The sequence below is a fragment of the Mandrillus leucophaeus genome, unplaced genomic scaffold, assembly GCF_000951045.1.
Source record: "Mandrillus leucophaeus isolate KB7577 unplaced genomic scaffold, Mleu.le_1.0 Scaffold1176, whole genome shotgun sequence".
NCBI classification, from domain to species: Eukaryota; Metazoa; Chordata; class Mammalia; order Primates; family Cercopithecidae; genus Mandrillus; species Mandrillus leucophaeus.
Window position 1 is genome coordinate 890,342 of NW_012100054.1, and position 16,447 is coordinate 906,788.

Below are 16,447 nucleotides of genomic sequence, written 5' to 3' on the forward strand. Positions count from 1 at the left end.
CCTGCTCCACCTCCCCTCCCATTCATAGCCAGAGAGGTTCTTCTGCAATGTTGACCAGATCATGAGACTCCCTGCTTACAACCCTATCAAAAGCTTCCTGTGGCCCTCAGAAGGAGTGTAAACTCCTTACCCTGAGACCTGTCTCCTTTGTAACTGCATGTGTTGACTTCTCTCTCTGCTCATCATTTGTACTTGCTACTTCTTCCACCTGAGTGTGGACTTCACCACTGTCCCTCGCTATCTTGTCCTCAGTAATTCAGAACTCAAGGGTCAGATGCTCTGAGAAACCTTCCCTGACCCTCCCTTCTCTGGTCTTCTACAGCTTGCACCCATTATATCTCAGGGGGATGAGGGAAACCATGTAATCTATTGTCAAAACTAGGACAGAGTTAAAGGGGACACCTATACATACCATACATAAACAATAGGCATAAAATGGGATGGTCCAAGGCAAACCAGGATGTGTGGTCACTCCCTAATCATGACATTTGTCACACCTGCCAGGCCTCCCCTACCTCACTTGGCAGACTGCAAGTTCCTTGATGACAGGGAATGCCCAGTTTTTAATATAGTTGCTTCCATAGTTTATGTTCAATACATATTTGCTAAAGAAGTGAGCACAGGGATGAATGTGGCCGAAACAACAGGAATCTGGTCCCGCGTTCCCAGACTTGAGTCTGATGGGAAGCTATGTGTCTGTAAACGCTGCCTGCAGGCCTCCGTATCTCATGGAGCTAGGCCTTTTCTGTTTTATCTCTGATACGCTATCAGCCATCACACATAGCATAGAAAAGGGATCCATCAGATTGCCTTGCTAACACCCCCTGAATTCTGAATTCCAAAGCACATCTGACTGAAATAAAGCAGACGAATGGGTCCCAAAGTGTGTTCCATGGCAGACAACTACGTTAATAGATGTTAAATTGGTTCTGGGTCCAAATAACTTATGAAAATTAAGCATCTTTCATTATTGCTGAGACCTTTCTAAACACTGTGAAATAAACACTGTTCCTTAAATTTAGATCCAGCACATATCCCCTGCATCTCCCAGAATTCATGTACTATGGAACCTACTTTGAGAATCAGTAAAATCATTTTGCCTGGGCACCTCTATGTTAGGTAACAGCTTGGAGTCTTTCAAAGGCAGGGCCATGCTTTATCTCTTCCCAGTGCCTAGCAAAAGGACCTGACACACATTTGATGCTCAACAATGTTTGTTGCATGTGGCCTGGAATGTTGTACATTTAACTGAGGGCGGAAGTGCATGGGATTGGGTGAAGCCATGCAACTCTGCCAGGCCAGCACTTCAGGTGGCTTAGGAACAGGGAGGATTCTGACTTGCCCAAAAATGACATGGAAAATAGGGAGGTTGATAAAGCTCATCTTTCACATACCATCACCCTCCCTTTGAGCAGCACTCTCCTTGTCATCATCCCCTGTTCTGTCCCCACCTTCCCAGTGTCCACTCCCAGGTGATTTGGCTGTCAGTTTCTGCTCACCGAAGTGCTAAGCTGATGAGACTTAGCCTCATCCAGCCACATTTCCCTTAGATGGTTCCTGCTGACTAAAACCTTTCTGACCTCAAAGGAGAAGAGCTCAGGTGGTGGAAGGCCAGGAGGCAGGGTTTATTCCAAGCAGGAACCTGCCCACCATACCCTCACATCATCTCTCACTCTACCCATTGTGAGGCTGGCCTTAATCATATGCCAAAGCCATGGGTTCTCTCTCTCCACCCGAAGGGGACAGTCAGGGGGCCTCTCAGGTCAGCGCTCAGAAAGGAGCAAGAAAAGGCTATTGGGCTGGAGACATCAGGAAAGGACAAACCCAACTTAAAATACCTAGTAATGGAGGAGAAAAAGATAACAATCAGAACGTAAATCCAGCTCCCATGGACCAGGTTTAAAAAGTTTCTCTTGAAAGATTCTTTGCAACATCACTTTACTTTTAGTTTTTCTGTCTGAGGTGCCATTCCTTTTTCCAAACTGATTACATATTACAGAATGACAAAATTCCATAAAAGCACAAGTGGAATATCTTCCTTTTCCAATGTCCCTTTTCTGTTTTAAAAAGAGGAGAAAAGTCAGGAAATGCCACAGTGAAATTTTGCAGCGGAGCCAATACGAGTTTTAAATGAGTCCAGCTTGGGGGTCTCTCACCCTACACCTCTGCTCTAAGCCATGGGGATGGGCCCAAGAGGAATCCCCCATGTATCCCTGTGCTCTGAAAAAGAAGAGCCATTCTCCGGGCTTGTCCTGGTCTAACCTGCTACTCCAGCTGGATGAGTGGCCATGAGCCAGAAGCTTTAGAACCAGCAGAAGCCTCTCCATTGAGCTTGTGGGATGAGGACACAGAGCCAGAGGCCTTATATTTGGCATAGAAGCCCCTCGCTGGGTGCTGACATGGTGCTTGGCTACCATGGGACAAATAATGATGTGTGTAGCCTCATATTACTTCAGGTCAGGTTTGACCTCCAAGTAATTCCAGTTCCAGTCAGATTTGGCATGAAATGAATTATGAAACACTTTTGGTTTTCAGTACTGTTTGGGTTTCTGAACTACAGATAACAGCCTGTGGACTTACACTACTATTTCCATTGTACAAAAGAATAAACTGAGTATCAGAAGAGTTAGGGAATTTGCCTTGGTTCATATATTTGAGATCTGAACCCAACTTGGCCTAGTTTCAGAGCCCATGTTTTTTTCACCATGTCCTATATCCTGTTACCTCTTGGCCACACTGAGGTCCTCTATTCTCCTGTGTTTGCTGAACAGCCCCTGTAGCTGGAGGTTGTCCTAGAGCTGTAAAATGAGGTGTGTGGATTAGATAATCCCTTCCTATGATAATTAATTAATTATCAAATTAATATGAGGAAGGGACCTTATAATAATATAAGGTCCCTTCCCAACCTCGTTTCCATAATGCTATGCAAACACATATTCTAATCTCTAAGATGGGCTCACAGCTGTGTGGACACCTAGGAAGACAGATATGACCTTTTAAGGATCTCTTGCAAAATGTAGGACCCTGCTGCCTTTTGGACCAAGTGGCATACATGATCCCTGAACCCTCTGCACCTTGATGACACTGTTCTGGCTGCAGCATAGGTGGTCTTAACTGAGACACATGCCTGGGGCTGGTTAATGCCACTGCTGCTGGGGACATAAGGAAGACACTAATTGCACTAAGGCTCTTATTTCTCTTTTACTGGGGAGTTGGGGCAGGGCAGTAAGGAAAGAGGGTTGTCCTTTAAATTAGAGCATATGTAGGTATAAGTCTCTCTCCTATCTATCTATATTTTGGAGTGTGTTTAAGGAAACACATTATATGCATTCCTCTCCCTATATACCTCTATGCTTGTATCAATTCATAAATAAAATATACAGCTGCTCAGCTAAAATGTATCACTTGTCTGCAAGATTCCTCCTGCAGGTTAATGTCTCCTGCCAGGGGAGCTGCCCCGGTTTTCATTGACTTTCAATGACCTACTTGTATGCATTGGTTTAGGCAGGGCTTAACAAGTGGCCTGGCAGATATGTGCATCTGCACGAATTCTTCATTCTTACTTTATTTTAGTATTATATGGCTTTCTTCGGCCAAAAATCAATACTATGTGCACAAAGTTAGCTTTGCAATTATACCTTTTAATATGAAACCTGATATGAACAGAAATTTTTGGAAATGGCTGGGCAGGGGAGACTAATTCACACTGTTTATCATTCCATGGCTGTTCTGATATTGTCATAATTGGCATTTTCCCTATAATTGCCTTCAATATTGCCAGTACTTATAGGAGAGAGGACTTTCAAAATGAAATACACCTGGGGACTGGGTATTATTTTGGAAGTTCACTTTCTGTTGAATATGATCTGAGATGGAGTTTGGAGACTGAATTTTAGTATGTTACTGTCAATCACAGCTTATCTGGGTCTTACTTGGCCTGGAATTGTAAATTCTTGAATAATGTGACACTCAAGCATTGGGTAGTCTCAGAGTCAAAAGCTGGTTTAATCACTATGATCAGATTTTAAAATAAGATTACTACAGTATTTACTAATACTGAAGAATCCCATCTTTTAGCAAAAGTCAATGTTTTGAATGTCTCTGTAACCCTTGCAGAAAGTATTCATTGTTAAAACCAAGCATTCAGTTAGGAACCAGTGTTAAAAAAATGAATCTCATACACATCTATAAAAACAAATAGAACAAATACAATGAGATAATAAAAAATAAATTCATGTAAAATGTTGTAGAATATACTGAGCCCTAAGTCAAGCACTTGGTGCACTGAGAATAATTCTTTTTCTTATAAAGTAAATTACAAAAAGTTGGATTAAAAAATCAATGGACTATTATTTAGGTTCCATTTAATCTAGGTGCTTTAATAATGTCTTTCTGGCCAAATACAGTATTGATTTCTTATTGTTGTGGGATTCACTTAACCTCAAATAAAACTAAACTAAACTAAACCCAAATCGCCCACTCTTTCTTGCAATTGTTGTTTACAGCATGAAAGGACACATTGAATTTAGGCAACTGAGGGAGGAAGGGGGAGCGATTTGGGAGCCTTGGTTTCTGTCTGCTTTCAACTGACAACACCTATAGTAGGGCAAGGCTGAAGTTCTTACTGTGCATTTTCAAATCTTGACGAGGCAAGGCACTCAATACGTATGCAACAAGGCAGCATAGAAATCTATTAAAAGAGCCTGCTTCAGACAAAATGAGGAGTTCCAGTTTCTATTTTACATGAACTTGGTGAGGAAATCAACTGGATCCTAAATTAGCTATCCAAATGATGCAAGAAAATAAATTTATAGACAAAGGAGGGCCTGGAGGGGTAGAGGGTAGGCAGTGGCAACCCCTGGGGGTTTGAGCCAGCTCCCTCTGATAGACCTTATGTATGATAACTTCTAAAAATTGCCCCTTTTAAATCTTACTTCCACTGAAATTCCCAAGTCAGTGTTGCCATTCTGCAGATGAAAGAACTGAGTGGTTAAGTTACTAGCTTTAGGTCACACAGCTCAGGACTGGGATTCCAACCTTGGTGTGCCAACATGCAGGTTCTTTCTACACATGGCCCAGACAATAAATAGGATTATGTGTAAAGTAACATTATCATGAGGATTAATATTTATAATTTCAATTATTGTTTATGACAGAAAATTTTTATCTGCAAAATGAAGAGCCTGATCAGAAGATCATTGAGGGTCCTGAATAATCTTATTTAATGATTTGGCATTACTGGTTTAGAAAAAACTGACGTTACCTCTCGCATGCCCATGAGCTGAATCTGGTTTGCAGATTACTTTTGTTTTTCCTGCCTGATGTTTCGGATTGTTTTGGCCCAAAGTTAAAATAAACAGGAGAATTTATGTAAAAATCTGACTTCCAGTTTTTCCTGACAGATCAACTGAGACTGCACTCTTAACAGGTAAGAGTGAGTTCTAAGTAGCAACAATTCACTTTAGATGTCTGCAATTCTCCCCTTTGCCATAGTTCCCATCAATCCTTACTATACTCTGTTACTTGTTTCTTTTCTTCTTCTCAAAGTTATTTGCATGCCTTCCTTGCCCTGTAGGCATTTTAAGGTGGCTTTCCTGATGCAGACAGCAGTAAAAGCTACTAGAATAGATTTGCATTCAAGAACCTGCCATTCCAGTAATCAGGTCTATGATCTTGGGCTAGCCCATTAACCACTCTGAACCCGATTCCTCTTTTGTTATTAATACATGGGAACAATGAATGGTGTGGAGATGATTAAATAAAATAGTCCATGAGGTTATACTCAGTAGATGTTAACTGACTCAAGACATTCTTAGAAAAACATTTCTTAAAGGTTGCCCCTATCACCAACCCACAGAGGATGTCATAACTGACAATGAGCCTTCAACCTCTCATATCCATCCTCATAGCTAACCTTTATCATCACCCACACCCTCTTGTAGGTCGCTTCTCCCTTCTTTCCTTCCCTCTCATTCATTTGGCTGAGTGACTTTTAATTGTGCTTTCAGACCATTTCCAATATTCCTGTAATTACATAGCAACATCTTTTCATAATACACAGTGGAAAAAGTGAGCAGAGAAGTATGCAAAGTCTCCTGCCTTCTCCTTAGCACCCTTTTACACAGCTGCTCATGGCACCCCTCCTTTTCAGAAACGAGGCCCCCATACTTTCTGGTATCGTGGCTCTTTCCTGCTTCCTTTTCTTATCACTCCTGTTTAAAGTGCCTGCAATAGTTAATAATGTGGCATTGCCCATCAGAGCTGGATAACTTTTTTCTTGAATTAATTATTCTGGTAAGAATTCTTAACAGGAGGCCTACCCTCTTCAGAAATCCTAAGTGCATAATAGTAATATTGTTAACTGTAGACACAATGATGAATGATGAGTAGATTTCCTAGATACTATTCATCTTGTATAACTGAAGCTATACCAATTAAATAGCAACTTACTATTTCTCCCTCCCCAGCCTCTGGAAACCACTATTCTCTCTTTTTCTGTGAGTTTAATTATTTTGGATACCTCATATAAGTGGAACCATGCAGTATTTGTCCTTCTGTGAGTGGCTTATTTGACTTAGCGTAATGTCCTCCAGGTTCATTCTTGTTGTCCCATATGGGAAGATTTTCTTCTTTTTTAAGGCTGAATAATATTGCATTGTATGTATATGCTGCATTTTCTTTAGCCATTCATCCACCAATGGACACAGCTCAATTTCATGCTTTGGCTGTTGTGAATAATGCTGCAATGAACATGGGTGTGCAAATATCTTTTGGAGATTCTGCTTTCAATTCTTTTGGGTATATACCCAGAAGTGGGATTGCTGGATAATATGGTAGTTCCGTTTTCTATTGCAGCCGCACCATTTTACGTTCTCACCAACACTGTACAAGAGTTCCAATTTTTCCACACTTTTACCAACACTGGCTATCTTTCTCTCTTTTTTATAATAGCCATCCTAACTGCTGTGAAGTGGTGTCTTATTGTGGCTTTGATATGACTTTCCCTGACTATTAGTGATGTTGAGCATTTTTAAAAAATATACCTGTTGGTCATCTGTACGTATTCTTCAGAGAAACATCAAGTCCTTTGCCCATTTTTAAATTGGGTGTTTTTTGGCTATTGAGTTGTAGGAGTTCCTTATATATTTTGTATATTAGCCCTTTATCAGATACATAGTTTGCAAATATTTTCTTCCATTCTACAGGTTGTCTTTTCCCTCTGATTGTTTCCTTTACATGCAGAAGCCTTTGGATATAGTCCCACTTGTCTATTTTTACTTTTGTTGCTTTTACATTTGGTTTCATATCCAAGAAAGCACTCTGTAAACAAATGTCATGAAAATATCTCCCTATGTTTTTTCTAGGAGTTTTACAGTTTCAGGTCTTACATTTAAATCTTCATTTTGAATTGATTTGTGTGTGTGTGTGTGGTGCAGGGATCTGACTTCATTGTTTCGCATGTGGATATCAAGCTTTCCCAGCGCTATTCATTAAAGAGTGTCTTCATTCTCCATTGTGGGTTTTGGCACAATTGTCAGAGATCAGTTGACTGTATATACATGGTTTTATTGTGTGAAAACATACAGGCCAGAGGATGAGAAACTCTCTATTTTGGTCCATTTATCTATTTTTATGCCAGCATCACACTGTCTTAATTGCTCTAGCTTTGTAGTATAATTTGAAATCAGGAAGTGTGGTATCTCCAGTTTTTTTCTTTTTTTCTCAAGATAGCTTTGGCTATTCTTGGTCTTCTGTGGTTCCATATGAATTTTGGGATTGCCTTTTCTATTTCTGTAAAAAAATGCCATTGGAATTTTGCTTTGCTAGTATGCACATATTAGCAATATTAAGTCTTCTAATTCATGAACACAGCATGTGTATACATTTGTGTCTTTTAATTTCTTTCATCAACGTTTTGTAGTTTTCAATGTATAAGTCTTTCACCTACTTGTTTAAGTTTATGCCTAAGTATTTTTTGATGCCATTATAAATGAAATTGTCTTAATTTTCTTTTTGGCTAGTTTGTTGTTGTATAGAAACACAACTGATTTTTATATCCTGTAACTTTATTGAATTCATTCTTGACTTTAATAGTCAGCCACGATTGTGATGTATATGCCTGGAAAAGGCAGTGGGAGTAGACCTTGGAATCCTAGTAGTGACAAGTAAATGGTAACTGTTGGGTTGGATGCAGGTTTGCAAGGAATCTCAGTTCTGACTTAACCTCAAACAAGAGGAAAAAAATCAACCATGAAAGCCCTTACAGAAAAACTGAGTTGCATTTTGTCAATGCAAAGAATGGCTTTTTTTCTTGCATGAATGAGAAAGGCTAAGACAAGATTTTTACTTTCCCTGTTGAGTTCTATATTATGTTTAGCCATTTGGACCAAGTGTTGGAAGGGATTCCCCCAGCGTTGATGTTCAGGTTAGCCACTGTGTGTCCATTCCGTGGATGAAGATGGTGATTGGGAACTGGGTGTTGAGAGGTTGTACTCGGGCAAACACACAGGGAAGGAAGTCCATATAGATCTGCAACCTAGCCCATGTAGACCCTCAACCAGGTGTCCATCTCTGCCTACGATTGAGTGAGCCAGTGACCATTTTGTTCTCCTTGCTGGATCATAGTCCAGAGCCTTGATGCATTTAGTGGCATGAACACAAGCTCTTACTGGGGAGGATGTGGCTCACTAGCACTATCTTCATTTCCCAAGTCTGAGGTATGGCAAATATATTCCCTAGTCTTCTAGAAACCAAAGCTCAAGGCTGCTCAGTAGGGCATTGGCAATGCTAGACTTGCTGCCTTAGAACAGATGCTGCTGGTTAAGAATAGATTTCTAAGTGTTTCAGGATGCTCAAGTATAGCTGAACTATTTCACTTTTCATGGCTGGTCTATTCTTATACTTTGAGAGCAGTTTCCACAGTGAAGTGAGAACACAGAACATAACGGCACAGGACCTTTCCCAAAGACAAAGAAGATGATTGAGTTAGGCATCCCTGGGGCTTTGAGTAGGCAGCTCTCTTATGAAAGCTTGCTCTGGGATTTCTGGAATCCAGTCATTCTAGATAGTATGTGTCTTAAACTTTTTTTTTTTAAGACGGAGTTTTGCTCTGTAGCCCGGGCTGGAGTGCAGTGGCCGGATTTCAGCTCACTGCAAGCTCCGCCTCCCGGGTTCCCGCCATTCTCCTGCCTCAGCCTCCGGAGTAGCTGGGACTACAGGCTACCGCCACCTCGCCCGGCTAGTTTTTTGTATTTTTAGTAGAGACGGGGTTTCACCGTGTTAGCCAGGATGGTCTCGATCTCCTGACCTCGTGATCCACCCGTCTCGGCCTCCCAAAGTGCTGGGATTACAGGCTTGAGCCACCGCGCCCGGCCTTAAACTTTTTCCTTTTCTGCTGGAGGGAAAAGAATGTAGGTGTACAGGCTATGGAACAAATCCTGAGGCTACCATTGCCACTTTGTGATCTTATTCAAGTCACTTCATCTTCCTGGGTCTTAGTTTCCTCACTTCTCAGAGATCATTGTATTAAATGCAGTGATGGGTGAGCAAGGTATGTAGGCCTGTATTATTGTATGCTTGGTTCCTGGCATACAGTGGGTGCTCAAGAAATGTCAGTTCTCCTTTCTCTTTCTGATGCTTACATTTTTACTGCCCAAGCAGAAAGTGGGTTGAAAATGTGGACAGAGCATTTAAAATTTTATCTGTTAGCCATCATTTACTTTCTCCTTCCCAGAGCATTACAGCTCTTTCCTAAAGGGTAAAAAAAAAAAAAGACCGTAAGAAGATTAAAACCAGCATGTAAATTTCAGCTTAGTTCAAAGCTAAGCCCCTTAAGAAACCTTTATTTGCAGAGCAGCTCTGCATAGGAGCTCTGAGCAAGCGCAGGGCCATCTGGGGCTGCTTGCCTTAGTGGACTGGTTCTCAAACTGGCAACCATCAGAATCACTTGGAGGACTTTTGTTAAAAAGCTTGTTGGGGAGACCTACAACATTTTTTTTTTTTGAGACAGATCTTGCTCTGTCGCCCTGGTTGGAGTTCTGTGGTGCGATCTCGGCTCAACTGCAACCTCTGCCTCCCCAGTAGCTGGGACTACAGGTGCCTGCCACCTCGCCTGGCTAATTTTTTTGTATTTTTAGTAGAGACGGGGTTTCACCGTGTTAGCCAGGATGGTCTCGATCCCCTGACCTCTTGATCTGCCTGCCTTGGCCTCCCAAAGTGCTGGGATTACAGGCGTGAGCCACCACGCCCGGCCACACATTTTTATTTCTTACAAGTTTCCAGATGATACAAAGCTCCTGGTTATGGGCCCATACTTTGGACCCACTGCTTAGTGGGAGGAGGCATGCAGGCAGTTGGGACCCCTGGGTTCTGAGCCTTATCCTGGCTTTAAAGAGCTGGATGACCTCAGGCAGGTCACTTAAACCTTAGAAGACACAGTTTCTCTTTTGTCCAACAATTGGCAAAAACTATGATTTGGGAAAAGCATAATTTAGAGCAGCGCTCCCTAATCTTTTTTCTGTAGTGGGTGGCCATCCCAGATTCTGTTTGAGGGCTGAGGGGAACAAATGTCTTGGCACCTGGGGCCCATTTGGAATGTTTGGCACACAGGTTGAGAAAGTCTGACTGAGTGGTTAAAAGCATGTGCTTTTAAGTCCTGGAAGCTTTAGGGTAAGTCCTCACTTTGCCTCTCCAGGTGGTATTTTAGCTGTTTTACGTAGATCTGAGCCTCAGTTTGGTCATCTGTGAAAAGGGACAGAGTATTTGCACCTATATCATAGGGTTGTGGTGAATATCAAGAGATAATGCAGGTAGAGCACTTGACATGCATATTAATTCTTATTAGCTGTTTTCATTTCTACTTCTAAAATTCTGTGATTTGCTCTCGTGCCCATTCTGCACTTCACTGGAAGAAGGAGATGAACCTCTCCAGTGTTTGGAAATGTATACACTTTTTTAGGGGGAGTGAGGAGTGCTTTAAAGGAGTGCTTTAAAAGAGTGCTTCTCAATGTTTAATATGCATTCAGATGCCTGGGGATGTTGTTATCATAAAATGCAGAGTCTGATTCAGTAGGCCTGGGGTGGGGCCTGAGATTCTGTATTTCTAAGTAGCTCTCAGGTGATGCCTGTGCTCCTGATCCACAAAGCTATGCTTTGAGTAAGGCTATGCTTTGAGCAATGACTCTTAAACTCTATTGTACATCAGAATCTTTGGAGGGAACTTTTAATAGCCCAGGGCATACCCATAACTAAATCACAATCTCCGGGGTGGCATACAAACATTATAGTTGAAGCTTCCCAGACGATTCCAGTGTGTACAGTTTTGAGTACCATAGTACTGATTCTCAAAGTTGGCTGCATATTGAAGTTTCAAAAAAGAATGATGCTTTCATCTCACTGCTTGAGTCTGATTTGGTACAGGGTGAGGCCTGAGCATCAGGTTTTTAAAAAGTTTCTCAGCAGCCAAGTTGGAGTACCATTCTTTAAAGCACTCTTTAGTAAAACATGGGGAAACGTTGAATTGATTTGTGTTCCAGAACCTGGAAGTAATTAATTTCCCTTCAAATAGGTCCCCTTTTCCCTAGGAGATTTGCACTGAAATATGGCCAAAATAAGAACTTTCAAAACCTTTATTTTAAAGGCAAAAACCTGTTTAACATCTGCATTCAGGAAACTGTGCTGTCCAGTAGCTCAGAAACAGGCCCAGGAGAAAGAGCATTCAGCCCATAATCTTCTCTGCTACTGCCTTCACCATGACCTTGGGAAATCTTTTCATGTTTATGTTTCCATATTTTCTCATTTGCAAAACTTGGCTAATCCTACAGAGTGGCCACAGGATGTGTGTATGGTCAGATGCAGCTTTAAAATCACTCCTGCTGCCCATCTCCCAAATTGTTCGGATTTGCTTACTGAATTTTGACATTTGTGCAAAATGCGTACTCTGTGAGTCTTGGAAATTGGTAATATTTAAACTCTAGTCTTCTATCTATCTCCCTCTTTTAATAGTACCAACTACTTCCTCTTCTATTCACACACAGTTTAGTCTTAATGTACCCCAGAGCTGCAGAGAAATCAGCAAGAGGGCGGAAATGATTTTTTAAAAGCTGTGGCACGAAGATTGGCCTTGCAGGGTTAGCCTTTTTCTTGGCTCTCTAGTGGAAAAGTCCATCTATACTTGAGGGTGGAGGTCATGCAGATAAAAAGGGTTCAGTAGGCAAGGGTGGAATGGAATAGCTGGGTGTTAGGGCTATCCTCTGCAGGAGATGAGACAGAGGCATTCTCCAGCAGCAGTCCTTACACTTTGGTGTGTATCAGAATCACCTGGGGATCTAGTGGAGCCCACAGAGACTCAGGCCTTTGAAGTAGCGTAGGGCCCAGTCCCTGTGTTTCTGCAAGTTCCCCTAGTGATTCTGACGCTGACCGAAGTGTGAGAACCACTGTCCTAGAGTGCTCCGTTTTCCCGTGGTATTTTTCAGTTAGTGTCTTCCCAATCACATTTCTAAACCCACCCAAAGCTGAAAAGCTTTCTTTTTCTGGTATGCAAAATACTAGTTGTATATGTTAATTTTGAAGCCACTCATAATGTCAATGGAGGTATTTTTTTATAAAACCAGGAGAGGCCAACCCTCACAGAACTGCAGAGTGGAAATAAGAGGTTCGGAATCCTCATTATCTCAACTTGTCCTCCTTCACCCTAGGAGGAGCGAGAGGGCTGGGGAGAGAGGTGTTGCTAGCGGTTGGCCTGGTGTATCTTACCTGGCACCTCTGCTAGGGGCTTTAAGACAGTGTTGTCCCACCTTTGTCACAGTGGGCCAGGAACCTTTTGAAACTCTGGATTGTGATGGAGAGGATGAGGAGCACGTTGCCTTCAGCATTAAAGCTATGGTGGGTGGGGGATGCTGGAGGCGTCAGCCCGCATTTCCTCTGGATGATTGCCTATGCCCTAGCATATACAGGCAATAGGCTCATCCATCTTTTCTTCACTAGCACTCAACATACTGCCCAGAATACAGTAGGTGCTTAATGAACGCTTGTCTAAAGAATGAATAAAAGATGGAAAATCAGGTAGCTGAGAAGAGCCAAAAAATGCCAGAAAACAGAAAGAAAAAAACATTGAAGGGGAAAAGTAGGTGAAAATGAGGTGTTCGTATTAATAAATATTAAGAGGAATGAATTAAAGGGCTGAAAAAGCCCAAGAAAGGAGATGCAGGAAAGGCTGGGAGTCCTGAGTGAGGTTTGTGTGGAGTGGGGAGGAGGAGAGGGCTCCTGAAACAGCCAGATAAGAAGTGAAAAATAGCAGGAGGGAAGGAAATAAGAGCAGTGATGAGGGACAGAGGAAAGCAGTAAAGAGCCAGGAAGATGGAGAGAGGGAGAGCCGGCAGAAAGGACAGACTCTGTAACCAGCCAGCAGGTTTGGTCTTATTCCTTACTGGGAACAGACAGAATGACTGCGTTTGATGAGGAGTGACTCAGGCTCAAGACAGGCAGAACTGGAGGATAAAGCCAGACGGGTACAAGTGAAGTGGGTCACTGTCAAGAATCATCACGTTTTCTGGAATTGGATGTTTTCAAATTGCATAATCCTCCTTGTTCTCAATTATCCTCCACGAGAGCATGGAGTCCCTCCCACGTTACAAATCCATCTCAGTTAAGCCCCAGACATGCACTTCCAATACCACAGAGGACTTCTTGGCAGCCTTCCCTGCCCGCCTTCTCCACATCCTGCCCTTCCCCTGCAGAGGGACAACTGGCTCTCCAGGCATTTCCCTTCCGGACTTCCAGTGTGACACACACGCTCTGGCCGCTTTCCTGTCCACATAGACTCTTACTCCTGTGGGGCCACTGCCAGCCTAGTCACAGCCTTTGTACAAACTAGAGAGGCCCACCTGGATCATGGGCAGATGAATGGGAGAACAAGGCACAGAGTCTGAGGCTCAAAGAAGTAGCTGTGTGTTTGTGTTGGGGCGGGGGAGGGGTGTGTAGAGGAGTGTTCAGGGAAAGTTTCAAATAGAAAGTGATATCTGAACTGAGTTTCCAAAGATGAACAAATGTTTTTCCTGTTCCAGGTGGGGATTTGTCTTTTTCTTTCTTTTTTTTTTCTTTTTTTGAGGGAAGGAGGACAAGGCCTCTTAGGGGGCTAGAACAGCATGTGCAAAGCGGGGGAGGTGTGAAACAGCATGATATCCAATATTGCTGGTCTGTTCTTGCATGAGAGGAGGACTAAGTGATGAGGACGAGGTTAGACTAGGTAGGAAGGGCGAGGTGTCTGGTTTTAAGCAAGGGAAAGACACAGTGAGACTTGCATTTGAGGCTGATTACTTTGGAAAGATATTATTTGCTTTTTACATATGAGCATACTAAACCTCAAAGAGGTATTTATAAGTGACCTGCTTCGAGTGACACAGTTAATAGCAGAACTAGAACTTGACTCCACCTTGTGCTAAACCAGAGTCTCCTCAGCTATACTTGAGGTCTGGATGACCTCTGAGATTTCCCTTGCAGAACTTGCCAGGCCCATTCGACTCCTCCCCAAAGCCAAAAAAGACTTAGCTTCAGGCCAGCAGAGACACTGCCTTCGGTCCCCTAAAAAGATGACTTAAAACATCTGTTTTCTCCATTTCTTAACAGAGGAACTTTATTCATTCCAGATTAGTCTTTAGAAAGCGAAACCAAAATACCACACTGGACATTTACTGGCATGGATTTCCAGAAAACATATTTATACTGAATGGGGGAAAGAGGATGAAGAGGTCTTTTAGACCTTTGTGGGGAGATGGCAACTAGAGTCACTTCTTAGTCACCCACTGGAATGGTGGATAAGTCAAATTGTATCCATTGTTTTGGGTCTGTTCCTGCCACATAACTTCATGATAGGCCTGCTAATGATAAAAATGTAATTATTTCAGTATTTCTCCTTTTTCTGCCTCTCATACATAGGTGAGATTTCTCCTAGATAGATGGCCTCAGGGAGAAGAGAGGTGAAAAGAGCCATTAAAATCCAAACTCTGGTTGTCTGAGCCATCCAAGAAACACCCACCTTAATGGCTGTGCCCACGAGGCACATACGTTTGACTCCAGAAGCAACGAACACTCTGGTCAGACGCGGGATGTATTCCCCTGTTAAGACAAGGAACTGAGCGAGGAATCCAAAGGCTCTTGATAATTTTGAGTTTTACAAGAGAGGCACTTTGGAATAAGAGGGGATGTTATTGCCTTGTTCAGACATGGCTTCATCTTGGCGGCATTCAGGCCTTGGGTTAAGAACTTGGTTTTGAGTTGACAGACTTGATAAAAGTCCAGCCAAGGCTGGCTCATAAACGAGACACCCAAGATCTATCTTCAGAAAAGCCAATGCATTTCTATTATCACTGCTGATAAGACTGAGTCTCTTGAAGTTTAATAATGACTCTTCCAGAAATGTTCCCTCAGACATTCAAAATCCATCTTGTATTAGTCTTTCTAAAGGCTGGTTTAACATCCTCCCATTCCTATTACAACTTAAGTCCAGAGGTATTAAATGCCTCAGTGTTGACACATGGCTGTTTACCTGCAAGCCAGGTGAAGAGCACCACCACCCTTAGGGCTCAGCACCCCCATACACTTTTCTGCAGCCTAGCTCCTCCTGCTGGTGTTTATAACTCAGGGTTAACAATTAATTTGGGTCTATGAATAACTTTGGAGAGTACTTTTATATTCTGATAACTGATCCTGAACCAGATATCAACATTATTATTAATTTCTGTGATTGAGAAAATGATTCCCTTCCATCTACTAAGAGAGGGATAAGGCAAAATCACAACTTCTATATCAATATCTGTTTGCTCAAGAATCTTAAATGCCAACTGATATGGGGCATTTGGGTAGGCTGAGAAAGGGAGAGTTGAGGGCAACTTTTCGAGAAGCCGTATTAAGCATTTCTTCATCTGCTTATGTTCCAGCAGGTGACTCGTGTTCCCTCCTCTTAACCCCCTCACTGAATCTCAGTCACTTGGTTAGGCAGCTGCTGCGGATGGGAATAAGCATGCTGAGTGCTAACCCCTTATGTTCGTTACCTCATTCATTCTCCTTGACGATGATAGAAGGTGGATAGCATTTCATAGCTGAGGAACAGGCACAGGGAAGGAAATGTCCTAGAGTCACACAGTTCATAAATGGTGGCAACTAGGACTTGAGGATTTGAACTAGGCCTTTTTGACCTTAAAGTCCCAAAGGCAATATTGTTGCCTTGATAAAAATTCACAACCACTGGGGTTTCAATGTCTTTATACAGGGATGCTATGGGGGAAGTGAGTTGACAGGAAGAGTCTAGAGAAGAGGCTGCCTATGAAAATACAAATATTATCATGTGGAATGGTCTCAAGGAAGTCTTTTGGCAGATTTGACAGATCTGTTTAATGAAGATCAATTCTATTTAAAGCCCCTCATCAAAACTAACTGCCCATCACTTCAT

At 42.3% G+C, this 16,447-nt stretch overlaps 1 protein-coding gene across 1 annotated transcript in view; it reads right to left on the reverse strand.

The window, feature by feature from the left end:
- SLC9A9 (solute carrier family 9, subfamily A (NHE9, cation proton antiporter 9), member 9) overlaps nucleotides 1-16,447 on the reverse strand; it is a 229,736-nt gene that overhangs the window by 27,386 nt on the left and 185,903 nt on the right. The window lies entirely within an intron of this gene.